Source organism: Hemiscyllium ocellatum, chromosome 42, assembly GCF_020745735.1.
Source record: "Hemiscyllium ocellatum isolate sHemOce1 chromosome 42, sHemOce1.pat.X.cur, whole genome shotgun sequence".
In the NCBI taxonomy this organism is placed as follows: Eukaryota; Metazoa; Chordata; class Chondrichthyes; order Orectolobiformes; family Hemiscylliidae; genus Hemiscyllium; species Hemiscyllium ocellatum.
This window is the reverse complement of record NC_083442.1, coordinates 10,417,613-10,436,890: the sequence shown is the minus strand read 5'-3', so window position 1 is coordinate 10,436,890 and position 19,278 is coordinate 10,417,613. Positions and strand designations below refer to the sequence as shown.

General features: G+C 47.2%; 1 protein-coding gene across 1 annotated transcript in view; it reads left to right on the top strand.

Moving 5' to 3' along the window:
• Positions 1-18,698: 18,698 nt before the first annotated feature.
• cib2 (calcium and integrin binding family member 2) overlaps positions 18,699-19,278 on the top strand; it is an 83,974-nt gene continuing 83,394 nt past the window's right edge. Inside the window, exon 1 of the mRNA XM_060853907.1 lies at positions 18,699-18,742. The gene's annotated coding sequence lies outside the window, so the exon portion shown is untranslated. The remainder of the gene's footprint in view (positions 18,743-19,278) is intronic.

Below are 19,278 nucleotides of genomic sequence, written 5' to 3'. Positions count from 1 at the left end.
CCAATGAGAACAGACTCAAGCTTCTTAGCCTTTCCTCATAAGACCTTCCCTCCAGACCAGGTAACATCCTGGTAAACCTCCTCTGTACCTTTTCCAATGCTTCCACATCCTTCCCGAAATATGACGACCAGAACTGTACACAATATTCGCGTTATGTATAGTTGCAGCATGATATTGTGGCTCCAGAACTCAATCCCTCTACCAATGAAACCTAACACACCATATGCCTTCTTAACAGCACTAACAACCTGGGTGACATCTTTCAGGGATCTATGCAGATGGACTCCAACATCCCTCTGCACATCCACACTACCAAGCATCTTTCCATTGACCCAGTACTCTGCCTTCCTGTTTTTCTTTCCAAAGTGAATCACCTCACATTTAGCTGCATTGAACTCTATTTACCACCTCTCAGCCCAATTCTGCAGTTTATCCAAGTCCCCCTGTAACCTGTAACATTCTTCCAAACTGTCCACTACTCCACCAACTTTAATGTTATCTGCAAATTTACTAATCCATCCACATACTCCTGCGTCTAAGGTATTTATAAAAATGACAAACAGCAGAGGTCCCAAAACAGATCCTTGTGGCACAACACTAGTAACTGGACTCAGGCTGAATATTTCCCATCAACCACCACTCGCTGCCTTCTTTCAGAAAGCCAATTTCTAATCCAAACTGCTAAATCACCCTCAATTCCATGCCTCTGCATTTACTCCAACAGCCTAACATGTGGAATCTTATCAAAGGCATTACTGAAGTCCATGCATACCACGTCAACTGCCCTAAACTCATCTATATGCTGTCACCTTCTCAAAAAACTCAATGAGATTTGTAAGACACAACCTGCCCTTGTTGAAACCATGTTGACTATCTGAAATCAAATTGTTGCTTGCTAGATGATTATAAATCTTATCTCTTATAATCCTTTCCAAAACCTTTCCTACAACAGAAGTAAGGCTCACTGGTCTATAATTATCTGGGTCATCTCTACTGTCCTTCTTGAACAAGGGCACAACATTTGCAAACCTCCAGTCCTCTGGTACTAAACCTGTGGACAATGACAACTCAAAGATCAAAGCCAAAGGCTCCACTATCTCCTCCCTAGCCTCCCAGACAATCTTCGGATAAATCCCATCCGGCCCAGGGGACTTGTCAACTTTCAACCCTTCCAGAATTGGTAACACCTCTTTATAACTAACCTCAATCCTTTCTAGTCTAATATCTCGTATCTCATTCTTCTCCTCTGTAATATTCTCCTTTTCCTGAGTGAAAACCAATGAGAAATGTTCATTTAGCACCTCTCTGATCTCCACAGGGTCCACACTCAATTTCCCACTTCTGTCTTTGACTGGCCCTATTCCTATCCTAATCATCCTTTTATTCCTCACATACCTGCAGAAGGATTTAGGGTTCTCCTTTATTCTATTTGCTAAAGACTGCTCATGTCCTCTCTTTGCTCTTCTTAACTCTGTCTTTAAATCCTTCCTAACTGATCTGTAACTCTCCGTCGCCTCATCTGAACCATCTTGTCTCATCAACACATAAGCATCCTTCTTCCGTTTAATAAGAGATGCAATTTCTGTAGTAACCACGGTTTCCTTACCTTATCACTTCCTCCCTGCCTGACAGGGACATACCTATCAAGGACACGCAATATCTGTTCCTTATATCAGCTCCCCATTTCCATTGTCTGCATCCCCTGCATTTTGTTACCCCATTCTCTGCATCCTAATTCTTGCCCAATCGCATTACAATTGCCCTTGCCCCAACGATAACTCTTGACCTATCCTATCCTTTTCCTTTGCTAAACTAAACGTAACTGAATTATGGTCACTCTGTCCAAAGTGTTCACCTACAATGGGCGGCACAGTGGTTAGCACTGCTGCCTCACAGCGCCAGAGACCCGGGTTCAATTCTTGCCTCAGGCGACTCTCTGTGTGGAGTTTGCACATTCTCCCCATGGGTGTGGGTTTTCTCTGGGTGCTCCGGTTTCCTCCCACAATCCAAAAACGTGCAGGTTAGGTGAATTGGCCATGTTAGGTGAAGGGATAAATGTAGGGGAATGGGTCTGGGTGGGTTACACTTTGGCGGGTTGGTGTGGACTTGTTGGGTCGAAGGGCCTATTTCCACACTGTAAGTAATCTAATGTAATTAAATCAAACACCTGGCCTGGTTCATTACCAAGCACCAAATCCAGTGTGGCTTCCCCTCTTGTTGGCTCTTTGACATATTGTGTCAGGAAACCCTCCTGTACACATTGGACAAAAACTGATCCATCCGACTTACTAGATTTATAACATTTCCAATCAATGTTAGGTAAATTAAAGGCCCCCATAATGACCACCCTGTTCCTTTCATTCCTACCCAGAATAATTTTGCCAATCCTCTCGTCCATCTCCCTGGAACTTTGCAGAAGTCTATAAAAAACTCCAAGCAGCGTGACCTCTTCTCCCCTGCTTCTAACCTCAGCCCACACTACCTCAGTAGATGAGTCCTCATCAAGAGTTCTTTCAGCCACCGTTATACTATCCTTGACTAACAAGGCCACACCTCTCCCTCTTTTACTGCCTTGCCTGTTCTAAATGAAAGATCTAAACCCTGGAACCTACAACATCCATTCCTCTCCCTGCTCTGTCCATATCTCTGAAATGGCCACAACATCGAAGTCCCAGGTACCTATCCATACTGCAAGCTTGCCTACCTTATTTCGGATACTTCTGGCATTGAAGTAGACACACTTCAAACTAGTTTGCTGTCTCCAGCATATTCCTGTGACACTGAAATCCTGTCCATGCCCTCCCTCCTCTCATCCTCTTGTGCACTGCAACTACACCTCAGATTCCCATTCCCCTGCTGAGCTAGTTTAAACTCATCCGAATAGCACCAGCAAATTTCCCACCCAGGATACTGGAACTCCTGTGGTTCAAGTGAAGACCATCCTGTTTGTACAGGTCCCACTTTCCCCAGAATGAGCCCCAATTATCTATATATCTGAAACCCTCCCTCCTGCACCATCCTTGCAGCTACGTGTTCAGCTGATACCTCTCCCTTGCCTTGCTATCATGTGATTAGATTAGATTAGATTAGACTTACAGTGTGGAAACAGGCCCTTCGGCCCAACAAGTCCACACCGACCCGCCGAAGCGCAACCCACCCATACCCCTACATTTACCCCTTACCTAACACTACGGGCAATTTAGCTTGGCCAATTCACCTGACCCGCACATCTTTGTGACTGTGGGAGGAAACCGGAGCACCCGGAGGAAACCCACGCAGACACGGGGAGAACGTGCAAACTCCACACAGTCAGTCGCCTGAGTTGGGAATTGAACCCGGGACTACAGGCGCTGTGAGGCAGCAGTGCTAACCACTGTGCCACCGTGCCGCCCTACCAAGAAACATTCTCCAACACTTATCCCTTCACCTAACACACAGAGTCGCCAGAGGCGGGAATTGAACCGCGGCCCGCTGGTCCTGTAAAGCAGCCGTGCTAACCACTGTGCCACCGGGCCGCCCACTTGTGGTGCGGGTAACAAACCAGAGATAACAACTCTGTTTGTTCTAGCTCTCAGCTTTCACCCTAGCTCCCTGAAATCCTGCCTTACATCCCTATCCCTCTTTCTATGTCATTGGTATGTACATGGACCTCAACTTGGGCTGGTCCCCCGCTCCCATCAGGACCCCAAAGACACGATCCGAGACATTACAGACCCTGGCACCTGGGAGGCAACATACCAACCGCGAGTCTTTTCGTTCCCAACAAAGCTTTTATCTGACTCTCTAATTATTGAGTCCCCAATGACTAACACTCTCCTTTCCATCTTTGCCTTCTGTGCCAGAGACCACGGCCCCACTGCATGCCCCTGGTAAGTTGTCCCCCCAACAACATCCAAAACGGTATATATGTTTTTCAGGGGAATGACCACAGGAGATCCCTCCACTGACTGTTTTCTCCCCCTTCGAACAGTCACCCAGCTTTCTTCGTGCCGAGGAGTAACTACTTCCCTGTAACTTTTACCTATCACAGCCTCTGCCTCCTGAATGATCCGAAGGTCATCCAGCTCCTGCTCCAGTTCCCTAACACAATCTTGGAGGACCGAGAGTTGGGTGCACCTGTTGTCCAATTCCTAAGCATCTGTATCCCTCTGCTCCCCACCTCCTCATGCATCTGTCCACACGCATCTTAAGAAAATCTACTGTGCCTGCCTCTACCACCTCAGCTGGCAACGTGTTCCAGACACCCACTACCCTCTGTGTAAAATACTTGCCGCGTGTATCTCCCTTACACTTTTCACCTCTCACCTTGAATGCAATTTTCGTTATTGAATCCTTTACCCTGGGAAAAAGCTTATCTCTATCTACCCTGTGTATACCTTTCATGATTTTGTAAACCTCAATCAGGTCCTCCCCTCAATCTCCTTTTTTCTAATCAAAACAAACCTAACCTACTCAACCAATATCCTCGTAAACTTTCTCTGCACCCTTTCCATAGCCTCCACATCCTTTTGGTAATGTGGTGACCAGAACTGTACACAGTATTCTAAATGTGGCCGAACCATGAAGGGCTCTGGCCTGAAACGTCGAATTTCCTGTTCCTTGGATGCTGCCTAACCTGCTGTGCTTTAACCAGCAACACATTTTCAGCTCTGATCTCCAGCAGCTGCAGACCTCACTTTTTACTCAAACCAATGTCTTGTACAATTTTAGCATGACCTGCCAACTCTTATACTCAATACCCCGTCCGATGCAGGCAAGCATACCATATGCCTTCTTGACCACTCTATCCACCTGTGCAGCAACCTTCAGGGTACAATGGACCTGAATTTCCAGATCTCTCTGCTCATCAACTTTTCCTAAAGCTCTTCGATTTACTGTATAATTCGCTCTAGAATGAGACTTCCCAAAATGCATCACTTCACATTTGCCTGGACTGAACTCCATCTGTGACTTCTCTGCCCAACTCTCCAGTCTATCTATAATCTGCTGTATTCTTTGACAGTCCCTTATGCTTTCTGTGACTCCACCAATCTTCATGTCATCTGAAAAGTTGCTGATCATACTAACAGTTCCCTCTTCCAGATCATTTATGTATATCACAAACAACAATGGCCCCAGCACTAATCCCTGTGGAACACACTGGTCACCTTTCTCCATTTCAAGAAGCTCCCTTCAACTACTACTCTCTGTCTCCTGTTGCTTAACCAGTTCTTTACCCAACTAGCTCGAACTCCCTGCACACCATGTGGCTTCATTTTGTCCTTTAGTTTACCATGGGGAACCTTATCAAACACCTTACTGAAGTCCATTTATATGACATCTACAGCCCTTCCTTCATCTACCAACTTGATCACTTCCTCAAAGAACTCTATTAAGTTGGTAAGGCACGATCTCCCCCGCACAAAACAATGTTGCTTATCACTGATAAGCCCATTCTTTTCCAACTACAAATAGATTTTATCCCTCAGTACCTTCTCCAGCAACTTTCCCACCACTGATGTCAGGCTCACTAGTCTGTAGTTACCTGGAATATCCTGACTACTCTTCTTGTATGGGGGAACAACATGAGCAACCCTCCAGTCCTCCGGCACCTCACCTGTGTTTAAGGATGCTACAAAGATATCTGTCAGGGCCCCAGCTATTTCCTCTCTCGGCTCCCTCAGCAACTTAGGATAGATCTCATCCAGTCCTGGGGATTTGTCCACTTTAATAACTTCTAACCTAACCAATAAATCTTCCCTACTTATGTCAAAGTGATCCAGACTAATCAAACTTCCATCTCTAATCTCAACATTCATCATGTCCCTCTCCCCAGTGAACACTGATACAAAGTAATCATTCAGATTACCCATTTCCTCAGGTTCGACACACAGCCTTCTTTCATTATCCTTTAGTGGACCAATCCTTTCTCTAGTTACCTGCTTGTTTCTTATATAAGAATAAAAGGCGATTTGGCAGGATGGCGGTGATTTTGTAGAACTGCTGTGGGCAGCTCTGCATAAAAGCCAAGACATACTGGTGTTTTTGCCATCCCTGGCCAACTTATGTGGTGGAATTATTAGTTTAAAACCTTACAGAACACATATTTGTTAATATTTGGGAGTGGGAAGGATGCCAAAGGGAAAAGGAGCGAGCAAACACCAGCAGGGAGGACACTCCCCTGCAGCACCCAGCATACCAGAGATAGAAGCATCAGCAGCCTCTCCTGAACCCCCCGGGGACCTGACAGACTCACAGGAATTGGCTGCGAAAATGGAGGGACTTACTTTGAAAGTTGCGGCTGGCGATTGAGGAGATCTGTGGGGAGATTTGTGCCCAGGTCGAACCTATTGCATCCATGCTGCAGAAGCATGAGCAGGAGATCTAGGGCCTCGGGGAGAGGCTGGAGGAGGTAGGCCTAGGAAGCTGCGATGGAGTCCTCATCCAATCGGATCCAGGTGCTGGAGCCAGAGATGCAGACCATGCGAGGTCATATCGACGACCTCGAAAATCGAGGTCAGAGGATAAATTTCCAAATTGTCGGGCCCCCTGAAGGTGAGGAAGGTGAACAGCCTGTCAGCTTCTTTGAAAGCTGGCTGCCGAAGGTTTTGGGCCCTCATGTCGAGTCCAGCAGGCTGCAGATTGAAAGGGCTTATTAGGTTACAGTGCACAGTTCAGGCCCTCGTGCACTTCCATTCATATACGGACAAGTGAAAGGTCATAGAAGCTTCCAGATCCCAGGGAAAAGATCTGCAGGTGCTGCAGGGTCGGTTTGTGATAATTAGAGAATCTATATATGGGGAAGAATATGGCATTTTAAATGTCTACTGTCCTCCGGTGCATCCTCTCAAATTTTTGATAAGTGCTTTCTCTAAGTTGAGTGCTTTTGGAACACAGCACATTATTATAAGGGGGGGATTTAATTGTTTTTTGGATCCGACAGTGGACAGGATGCCTTGTGGGCCGCCAACTATTTCTTCGCAGGCCAAGCAGATGGCTGACTTATGTGAGGAGTTGGGGCTGGTGGATATTTAGAGACGTCTTCACCCTACGGGAGAGACTTCACCTTTTTTCAAACCCACATAAATATCACACGAGGACTGACCTCTTACTGGCTCCCTCGGCCCTTCTAGATTCGATTATGGGTTGTAAAATTGGGAATATAGCTATCTCTGATCGCGCAGCAGTATATTTGGAGGTTAAGGCCAAGAGTGAAGGGCTAGGTTTGCAGCACTGGCGTTTGGACCCTTTTCTCCTTAAGGATTCCAAGATTGTGGAATACTTTTTGAAGGAGTTTCAGAAATTCTTGACTACCAGCTCAGGCACAGCCAGTAGTCTGTCCATGCTATGGGAGATTGCTAAGGCCTTTGCTAGGGGATTAGCTATTTCCTATTCGGCTAGCTGGAAAGGACAGAAGGAGAAATAGCAGCATCTACTTGAGATGCGGTTGAAAGCCGCCAAGGCAGCACATTTTGCGCGGCCTTCGGTGACTAAGCTACAGCGGATCACAGCCCTTTGGGCTGCCTTGAATTCAATTCTGACACAAAACACAAAGAAAGAACTTGCTTTTGCTAGACAAAGCTGAAAATGTGTTGCTGGTTAAAGCACAGCAGGTTAGGCAGCATCCAAGGAATAGGAAATTCGACGTTTCGGGCATAAGCCCTTCATCAGGAATGAGGAGAGTGTGCCAAGCAGGCTAAGATAAAAGGTAGGGAGGAGGGACTTGGGGGAGGGGCGATGGAGATGTGATAGGTGGAAGAAGGTCAAGGTGAGGCTGATAGGCCGGAGTGGGGTGGGGGCGGAGAGGTCAGGAAGAAGATTGCAGGTTAGGAGGGCGGTGCTGAGTTGAGGGAACCGACTGAGACAAGGTGGGGGGAGGGAAAATGAGGAAACTGGAGAAATCTGAGTTCATTCCTTGTGGTTGGAGGGTTCCCAGGCAGAAGGTGAGGCGCTCCTCCTCCAGCCATCGTGTTGTTATGTTCTGCCAGTGGAGAAGTCCAAGGACCTGCATGTCCTCGGTGGAGTGGGAGGGAGAGTTAAAGTGTTGAGCCACGGGGTGGTTGGGTTGGTTGGTCCGGGCGTCCCAGAGGTGTTCTCTGAAGCGTTTTGCAAGTAAGCGGCCCGTCTCCCCAATATAGAGGAGGCCACATCGGATGCAATAGATGATGTGTGTGGAGGTACAGGTGAATTTGTGGCGGATATGGAATGATCCCTTGGGGTCTTGGAGGGAAATGAGGGAGGAGGTGTGGGCGCAAGTTTTACATTTCCTGCGGTTGCAGGGGAAGGTGCCGGGAGTGGAGGTTGGGTTGGTGCGGGGTGTGGACCTGACGAGGGAGTCACGAAGGGAGTGGTCTTTGCGGAATGCTGATAGGGGAGGGGAGGGAAATATATCCCTGGTGGTGGGGTCTGTTTGGAGGTGGCGGAAATGACGGCGGATGATACGTTGTATACGGAAGTTGGTGGGGTGGTAGGTGAGAACCAGTGTGGTTCTGTCTTGGTGGCGGTTGGAGGAGCGGGGCTCAAGGGCGGAGGAGCGGGAAGTGGAGGAGATGCGGTGGAGGGCATCGTCGATCACGTCTGGGGAGAATCTGCGGTCCTTGAAGAAGGAGGTCATCTGGGCTGTGCGGTGTTGGAACTGGTCCTCCTGGGAGCAGATGCGGCGGAGACGAAGGAATTGGGAATATGGGATGGAGTTTTTACAGGGGGCAGGGTGGGAGGAGGTGTAGTCCAGGTAGCTGTGGGAGTCAGTCGGTTTATAGTAGATGTCTGTGTTGAGTCGGTCGCCCGAGATAGAAATGGAAAGGTCTAGGAAGGGGAGGGAGGAGTCTGAGACAGTCCAGGTGAATTTGAGGTCAGGATGGAAGGTGTTAGTAAAGTTAATGAACTGTTCAACCTCCTCGTGGGAGCACGAGGCAGCGCCGATACAGTCATCGATGTAGCGGAGGAAAAGGTGGGGGTTGGTGCCAGTGTAGTTGCGGAAGATGGACTGTTCCACATATCCTACGAAGAGACAGGCATAGCTGGGGCCCATGCGGGTGCCCATGGCAACTCCTTTAGTTTGGAGGAAGTGGGAGGATTGAAAAGAGAAATTGTTCAGGGTGAGGACCAGTTCAGTCAGTCAAAGGAGGGTGTCAGTGGAAGGGTACTGGTTGGTGCGGCGGGAAAGGAAGAAGCGGAGGGCTTTGAGTCCTTCGTGATGGGGGATGGAGGTGTACAGGGACTGGATGTCCATCGTGAAAATAAGGCGTTGGGGACCGGGGAAGAGAAAATCCTGGAGGAGGTGGAGGGCATGGGTGGTGTCCCGAACGTAGGTGGGGAGTTCTTGGACTAAAGGGGACAGAACCGTGTCGAGGTATGCGGAGATGAGTTCGGTGGGGCAGGAGCAGGCTGAGACAATGGGTCGGCCGGGGCAGTCAGGTTTGTGGATTTTGGTGGTGGGAGGTGCCAAACCGACAGACAAGGGAAGCGCGGTAGTAGTTTGGCGCACCGACCTTTATACCGCTGAGGCCAAACGCCAGCTCGCGGGCGCCTCCTCTTATCGCCCCCTTGACCACGACCCCACCTCCCACCACCAAACCATCATCTCCCAGACCATCCATAACCTCATCACCTCAGGGGATCTCCCATCCACCGCCTCCAACCTCATAGTCCCACAACCCCGCACCGCCCGTTTCTACCTCCTACCCAAAATCCACAAACCTGACTGCCCCAGCCGACCCATTGTCTCAGCCTGCTCCTGCCCCACCGAACTCATCTCCGCATACCTCGACACGGTTCTGTCCCCTTTAGTCCAAGAACTCCCCACCTACGTTCGGGACACCACCCATGCCCTCCACCTCCTCCAGGATTTTCGCTTCCCCGGTCCCCAACGCCTTATTTTCACGATGGACATCCAGTCCCTGTACACCTCCATCCCCCATCACGAAGGACTCAAAGCCCTCCGCTTCTTCCTTTCCCGCCGCACCAACCAGTACCCTTCCACTGACACCCTCCTTCGACTGACTGAACTGGTCCTCACCCTGAATAATTTCTCTTTTCAATCCTCCCACTTCCTCCAAACTAAAGGAGTTGCCATGGGCACCCGCATGGGCCCCAGCTATGCCTGTCTCTTCATAGGGTATGTGGAACAGTCCATCTTCCGCAACTACACTGGCACCACCCCCCACCTTTTCCTCCGCTACATCGATGACTGTATCGGCGCTGCCTCGTGCTCCCACGAGGAGGTTGAACAGTTCATCAACTTTACTAATGCCTTCCATCCCGACCTCAAATTCACCTGGACTGTCTCAGACTCCTCCCTCCCCTTCCTAGACCTTTCCATTTCTATCTCGGGCGACCGACTCAACACAGACATCTACTATAAACCGACTGACTCCCACAGCTACCTGGACTACACCTCCTCCCACCCTGCCCCCTGTAAAAACTCCATCCCATATTCCCAATTCCTTCGTCTCCGCCGCATCTGCTCCCAGGAGGACCAGTTCCAACACCGCACAGCCCAGATGGCCTCCTTCTTCAAGGACCGCAGATTCCCCCCAGACGTGATCGACGATGCCCTCCACCGCATCTCCTCCACTTCCCGCTCCTCCGCCCTTGAGCCCCGCTCCTCCAACCGCCACCAAGACAGAACCACACTGGTTCTCACCTACCACCCCACCAACTTCCGTATACAACGTATCATCCGCCGTCATTTCCGCCACCTCCAAACAGACCCCACCACCAGGGATATATTTCCCTCCCCTCCCCTATCAGCATTCCGCAAAGACCACTCCCTTCGTGACTCCCTTGTCAGGTCCACACCCCCCACCAACCCAACCTCCACTCCCGGCACCTTCCCCTGCAACCGCAGGAAATGTAAAACTTGCGCCCACACCTCCTCCCTCACTTCCCTCCAAGGCCCCAAGGGATCCGTCCATATCCGCCACAAGTTCACCTGCACCTCCACACACATCATCTATTGCATCCGCTGCACCCGATGTGGCCTCCTCTATATTGGGAAGACGGGCCGCTTACTTGCGGAACGCTTCAGAGAACACCTCTGGGACACCCGGACCAACCAACCCAACCACCCCGTGGCTCAACACTTTAGCTCTCCCTCCCACTCCACCGAGGACATGCAGGTCCTTGGACTCCTCCACCGGCAGAACATAACAACACGACGGTTGGAGGAGGAGCGCCTCATCTTCCGCCTGGGAACCCTCCAACCACAAGGACTGAACTCAGATTTCTCCAGTTTCCTCATTTCCCCTCCCCCCACCTTGTCTCAGTCGGTTCCCTCAACTCAGCACCGCCCTCCTAACCTGCAATCTTCTTCCTGACCTCTCCGCCCCCACCCCACTCCGGCCTATCAGCCTCACCTTGACCTTCTTCCACCTATCACATCTCCATCGCCCCTCCCCCAAGTCCCTCCTCCCTACCTTTTATCTTAGCCTGCTTGGCACACTCTCCTCATTTCTGATGAAGGGCTTATGCCCGAAACGTCGAATTTCCTATTCCTTGGATGCTGCCTAACCTGCTGTGCTTTAACCAGCAAACATTTTCAGCTGTGATCTCCAGCATCTGCAGACCTCATTTTTTGCTAGACAAAGGCTGTTTGAATATGGGGATAGGCCAGGGAAGTATTTAGTGTACCTGACTAGTTAAAAGCATGCTCCCCAATACATGACTGCAATCAGAGACAAGGCCAGGGTCCTTACATACGATGCTAAAAAGATTAATGAGGATGTTTGGAGTTTTTACTCTGAATTGTATCGGTCTGAAGGTTGCGAAGACAGGAGGGCTAAAATGGAGACCTGTTTTAAGAACTTGAACGTCCCAGGGGTAATCTTAGAACAGGCCTCTTTCTTTAATGCTCCCTTAACAGTTCAGGAAATACAGGAGGCGCTAGGCAACTTCAGAGTGGGAAAGCACCTGGCCCTGATGGTCTCCCAGGTGAGTTTTATAAGGAGTTTATAGGGATTCTGTCAGGGCCGATGTTGAGATGTACAATCACTCCTATATGCATGAGTGCCTGCCACATCTTTGAGAGAAGCTCATATATCCTTAATTCTTAAGAAGGGGAAGGTTCCTGAGGATTGTGCCTCATACAGGCCCATCTCTCTATTAAATTCAGATTTCAAGATCCTGGCGTTTGGAAAAGGTGTTGCTCCATATTATTAAAGAGGACCAGACAAGCTTTATAAGGGGCTGTAGGTCCTCTAAAAGTATTAGAAGGTTGCTGAATATGGTCCAAGTTTATCAGCAACAATTGACTCAGAGGTTGGTGATTTCCTTAGATGCAGAGAAAGCATTTGACAGGGTGGAGTGGCCGTATCTTTTTTGTGTCTTAGAACAGTTAGGGTTGGGTGGAGTCTTTGCTAGAGGTGGGTGGAGGTTTTATATTGCCACCCTCTGGCCGCGGTCATCACCAATGGTATGAAGTCTGGGAATTTTAGGATTAGTTGGGGTAGTCGGCAAAGCAGCCCCCTCTCACCATTGTTTATGTTGGTGATAGAGCTGCTGGCAGAGGCCATTCGTCAGAACGTTCACATAACCACTCCAGAAGTGGAATCGATGGCACACAAAATTACACTGTATGCGGATGATGTCCATCTGTTTTAATCAAATCTGATGACCTCCGTACCCCATTTGATACAATGTATCAATTCATTTGGGGCTACTTCAGGATATAAGATTAACTTTGCAAAATGGGAGGCTATGACTTTGGGGAATCTTAAGGATGTGCCAGAAGTTGAAGGTGACCCTAAGTTCCCTTTTAAGTGCTTACGGGCAGGGTTCCGATACCTAGGCATTTTTATAACCCCCAAGTTTGATCTGTTATTTCGGACTAAGTTTGCTCACTTGCTCGACAATATTAGGTGAGATCTACAGAGATGGGAGGCTCTTCCAATTTCATGGCTGGGCCGAATATCTCTCATTAAGATGAATGTTCTTCCTTGTTTGCGTTATCCCATGCGTATGCTCCCTATAATGTTTCCCAGGTCAACGCTGCAGAAGCTTATGGGGTGGTTTGGTTCCTTTGTCTGGCATCGTGGGCGGCCCCTCATCAAACTTACTAAATTGCAGTTGCCTCAAGGAGGGGGAGGAGTTGATTTCCCAGACATCAGAAGGTATCAATTGAATTCCCTGCTGTCCTTTGTCTGTGATTGGGTAGGTAATGATCCAAACTCAATATGGCTGGATATTGAGGCCTCCCAAGCAAAATGTCCTCTTATTAACTTGTTGTTCATGATAAGATGAGGACAGTTATGGACTACTGCCGGAACCCCATTGTCATTCGTACAGTCAGGGCTTGGAGGGCGATGCGTCAGAGCAAGGATTGTTTATCCAAGACTTTGCCACTTAAACCTATAGTTGTCATGCCAGGGTTCCGACCAGGGATGATGGACTCAGGGTTCAAACTGTGGGCAGCGGGAGGTATTTCTAGTTTGGGAGACTTGTTTGAGTGGGAGGTTATGATATCTTTTGAGCAACTGAGCCGCAAATACGGGTTGCCCAGCAGAGGCCTTTTCTGTTTTTTCAGGTTAGGGATTTCATCCAGAAGAAGGCTACACTTCTCACTAAGCCATATAAGCCCAATACAGAGAGATTGTTGCTACGTTCCACAAGCACCCTTTCAGTTAGTGCCCTCTATTGCCTGCTGGGTGCCAGGACCTGGCAGGATATTAAACTGTTATGTGAGGTTTGGGAACAAGAGCTAGGAGTGGAGATCTTTTCTGAAACATGGGAGAACATATGGGAGAATACTCGAAAGATCTCAATCTGTAATAGGACATGCGCTACGCAGTTAAAAGTTCTGCACAGGGCTCATCTGGCACCAGACCGTCTGGTGAAGTTTAAAAAAGGGGCATCTTCAGTGTGCCCAAATGTAAGATAAGTGTAGGTATTGCTTCTGGACATGCCACAGGCTCTTTGTTTATTGGAGCGCTGTGGCGGGAGAGACAGGGAGGGTATTGAGTACTGAAGTCTAAATAGACCCGATATCTCTCCTCTTAGGTCTACCAAATTTACCATCTTACACGGGCAGGGGAAGAACCTTTTTAATATTCTTACATACTGTGCTTGGAAGAATATTCTGATGAATTGGGTGTCTGAGAACCCGCCGGGCTTCCTGGGATGGCAGAAATTAGTTATGGAGCACATTCTCTTGGGCTTTTTTACAAACATGGTGCACCACACAACAGACCAGTCTTGGATATAGATTTGTCAGTTATCTTAACTCAGGCGTTTGTTTGACCAGGATGGTTAGATTTGTCGAGCCCTAGGCCCTGGAGGGGGGTCTCCTGAGCTAATACGGGAATATATACAATGCTTCCGTTCCTTTGTTTGGGAGCTTTGCACCAAGCATAGTTGTTCTGTATTTTGTGCTTTTCAATTTTTTTTTTGCTTTTTTTTTTGGTGTTGCTTTGCACAGTGTTAGGGTTTGTTTTGTGTAATAGGGTAGGTTAATACTTAGTAGACAGTAGTTGTAGTGTAACTTGTGGTTTTTTTTCTTTTTATTATACTGCTATTTGTTATTGATTTTTTTATGTTTGTAAAGTTAAAAAAATGTTGCTAATAAATATATTTACCAAAAAAAAGGCTTTGGGATTCTCCTTAATTCTGTTCGCTAAAGCTATTTCATGATGCCTTTTAGCCTGCTTGATTCCCTGTTTAAGACTGGTCCTACTTTCCCGATATTCCTCCAGGGCCCATTCTGTTCTTAGCTGCCTGGACCTTATGTACGCTTCCCTTTTTCTCTTGGCTAGTCATACAATTTCTCCTGTCATCCATGGTTCATGAATCTTGCCCTTCCTATCCTTTGTTTTCAACAGGACATGCCTATCCTACACTATCTTTAACCTCTCTTTGAAAGCCTCCCACATGTGGACTTCCCTTCAAATAACTGTGTCCAATCCACAATTCCCAGCTCCTGCCTAATTTTGATATAATTGGCCTTGGTCCAGTTTAGTATTCTTCCCTTAGGACCACTCTCATCTTTGTCTGTGAGTATTTTAAAATTTAACAGAATTGTGGTCACTATTCCCAAAGAAATCCCACACTGCAACTTCTACCACCTGGCCTGGTTCATAGAGCCCCTTCCCTCGTTGGACTATTGACATACTGCTCTAGAAAACTCTCCTGGACGCTTCTTACAAATTCTACCCCATCCAGACCTCTTACACTAAGTGTATCCCAGTCAATGTTAGAAAAAGTAAAATCTCCTATCATCATCATCACCCTGTGGCCTCTACATCTTTCCATAATCTGTTTAACTATTTGTTCAACCTCATGCTCACTGTTGGGAGGCCTGTAGTACAGTCCCAACAATGTAACTGCACCCTTCTTATTTCTCAGCTCTACCATAATACCTCACTACTCAAGCCCTCCATAGTGTCCTCCTTTAGCACAGCCATGATATCATCCCTGACCAGCAATGATACTCCTCCCCCCACTTTTACTTCCCTCCCTGTACTGTCTGAAGCGTCTATATCCTAGAATATTTAGTTGCCAATCATACCTTTTCTTCAACCAAGTCTCTGTGATTGCAATAACATCAAACCCACAGACACCAATCCAAGCCCTAAGTTCATCTGCCTTATCCACGATACTCCTTGCATTAAAGTATGTGCACTTCAGGCCACCAGTTCTCTTTGCGATCATCTGCTCTCTGCCTACTCTTCCCCTTATTAATGCTAACGTCATAATTCTCCAGTTTCCACCTCGCTGTCTACTAGTCTTCTGCTCTGGTTCGCAGCCCCCTGCCACATTAGTTTAAAACCTCCCCCAACAGCAGTAGCAAAAACTATCCAGACATTCAGTGTCTGCCACCACATATTAACCACGCTGGCAATGCTACCATGTACTCTGATAGCTCAGACAGGCATTGAAGGACACAACAGCTAATAGCATTGAAAGGCTGTAGCAGGGACAGGCACCCAGCTTGCAGACCTGATCACACTGCATCTCAGCGTGGCATGCTTGTTGTCACTCTGCATACCTGCATGCTTACAAAATCCCTATTTTGTTTTGCACTGTCACAGAAACAGGTAGCTTGGCGAGTGGTCCTAGTCTCGGGGCTACATATCCTGCTGTACAGCTGTGCATTACATCAATCAGACACCTGCACCACGTGTTAGCATATCATGTAGCAATATACTCCATATGCAGCAGGCAAGCAGCCATGTCTTTATGTCTTAATAGAGTGTCAGCACCAAAGTCAGTGGAGACACTTGTCAATCAAGGGCTCCATAGCATATGCTATGGTCAGACATTTGATCATGGGTATCTTGGAGAGGGCGTCCATGCCCCTCCAGTCCAGGGAATGGTCTATGGTCAGTCCATTGGCTTTGGTAGCAGCTGGTCATAAATCTAATCCTGTCTCCCAATCCTGTTGGTATTTGTGACAGTATGCCATAATCGTAGTTTGGTAGTCTGATGGTACCACTCCAAAGCTTCATGAGCTTGTGAATAATAGATAATTGACTTGGGCTGAGAAGTGGCAGATGGAGTTTAATTCAGATAAATGCAAAGTGCTGCATTTTGGGAAAGCAAATCTTAGCAGGACTTATGCACTTAATGGTAAGGACCTCAGGAGTGTTGCTGAACAAAGAGACCTTGGGGTGCAGGTTCATAGCTCCTTGAAAGTGGCATTGCAGGTAGATAGGATAGTGAAGAAAGCATTTGTTATGCTTTTCTTTGTTGGTCAGAACATTGAATATTGGGAGGTCATGTTGCATGTGTACAGGACATTGGTTAGGCCACTGTTGGAATATTGCGTGCAATTCTGGTCTCCTTCCTATTGGAATGATTTAATGAAACTTGAAAGGGTTCAGAAAAGATTTACAAGGATGTTGCCAGGATTGGAGGATTTGAGCTATAGGGAGAGGTTGAACAGGCTGGGGCTGTTTTCCCTGGAGTGTCAAAGGATGAGGGATGACTTTATTGAGGTTTATAAAATCATGAGGGGCATGGATAGGGTAAATAGACAAAGTCTTTTCCATGGGTGGGGGGGTCCCGAATTAGAAGGCATAAGTCTAGGGTGAGAGGGGAAAGATATAAAAGAGACCTAAGGGGCAACTTTTTCACGCAGAGGGTGGTACGTGCATGGAATGAGCTGCCAGAGGAAGTGATGGAGGCTGGTACAATTGCAACATTTACAAGGCATCTGGATGGGTATACGAATAGGAAGGGTTTGGAGGGTTATGGGCCAGGTGCTGACAGGTGGGACTAGATTGGGTTGGGATGTCTGGTCAGCATGGACGGGTTGGACTGAAGGATATGTTTCCGTGCTGTACATCTGTATGACTCTATGACTTCAATTTTTTTTATACACAAACTGGAAAATGTTAGACATAAAGTTAGAAACTTGATAAGACTGTGTCTCAATTGGCAGCCCATAAAGGGTAAAAAATGTGTTTTAACACGAGCTGTAATTGCCTTTAAAGGAATTGCTTCTGAGAATCAGGCTATCAGACCCATATACTGATGTCCTGCTTTTGCTTCTAATAATGATCATATGCCTACCAAGAGTCAACTAAATGATTCTTCAAATGCTAGAATTGGTATCAAGGGTGTCGACTTAATCATATGTTGAAGTTTTCCTACCACCTGACATATATGACATATTTTACAGATCTGTACTTATGCCTTTATGAAGTCTTGGCCCAAAAGGCATTATCTTTCCTTCAGCAACGTACCCTTCATATCTCTCATCTACCTTATAAGCTACTTCCACACTCAGATCAGTGTTTACCCCCAACCTCTTAGTTGTAGTTAAAGCTATAATCTGATCCTTGCCCTTCCTTGTGAATTTCCTTTATGGACTCAATAATCCCATCATTTTCCCTCTCAAAATCCAGTATTTGGAATGAATGTGTCCTACCTTGTTACAGCTCGGCTTCCAATTGTCACCTCCAGCCCAGGTCAATCAGCTACTTGTTGCTTGTGAATCTATATTTGTATATACCCATTAACTTCAGCTTTTTTGCAACTAGACTTCCCTACACTGCTTGGAAAAAAAAATCAGGTGGTGGTGTTCCCATGTATCTGCTGCCCGTGCCCTTTTAGATGGAAGTGATCATGGTTTAGAAAGATGCTGTCGAAAGAGTCTTGGTGACTTACTGCAGTGCATCCCAGTGGACTCTGCTGCTACTGAGCATCATGGTGGACGGAGGGAATATTTGTGACGTGGTGCCAAACAAGTTGCTGCTTTGCCCTGGATGATGTCAAATCTTTTGAGTGTTACTGGAATTGCACTCATCAAAGCAAGTGGGGAGTATGCCATCACACTCCTGACTTGTCTTGTAAATGGTACGCAGGCTTTGGGAAATCAGGAGGTGAGTTACTCACCACAGGAGTGCTAGCCACAGTATTGATGTGGCTTATCCATTTGAGTTACTAGTCAGTGGTAATCCTGATGAGTTAATTCAATGATTGTAATGCCATTTGAGTGTCAAGAAGTGATGGTTAGATTCTCTCTTATTGGAGGTGGCTATTGCATGAAACTTGTGTGACATGAATATTACATGCTACTTTTCAGCCCAAACCTGGATATTGTCCAGGCCTTGCTACATTTGGATTGCTTATTATGAAGACTGAGTATGGTTATTGTGCAAAGTCAATGAACATCTCCACTTCTGACTTTATGATGTGGTGAAGATCACTGATGTGAAGCAGCTGAAGATTTTGGGCCGAGGACATTATCTAGATGAACCCTAGCCGTGATGTTTTGAAGCTGAGATGACTGACCACCAACAATCACAATCATCTTCCTTCATGCCAGGTATAACTCCAACCAGCACAGAGTTTCCCCCTAATTCACATTGATCCAGTTTTGCTCGGGTTTCCTTATGGAATTGCAGATTTGTTACAGCACCAAAATTGGAAGTGAAGTGGACAGCGAAGAAGATTACTTCAGAATACAACAGGATCTTGATCAGATGGGCCAATGGGCTGAGAAGTGGCAGATGGAGTTTATTTTAGATAAATGTGAAGTGCTGCAGTTTGGAAAGGCCAACCAGAGCAGGACTTATACACTTAACTGGTCCTGGGGAGTGTTGCTGAACAAAGAGACATTGGAGTGCAGACTCATTGTACCTTGAAATTGGAGTTGCTGGTAGGCAGGATAGTGAAAAAGGTATTTGGTATGCTTTCCTTTATTGGTCAGTGCATTGAGTATAGGAATTGGGAGGTCATGTTGTGACTGTACATTGGCTAGGCCACTATTGGAATACTGCATGCAATTCTGATCTCCCTGCTATAGGAAAGATGTTGTGAAACTTGAAAGTGTTCAGGAAAGATTTACAAGGATGTTGCTAG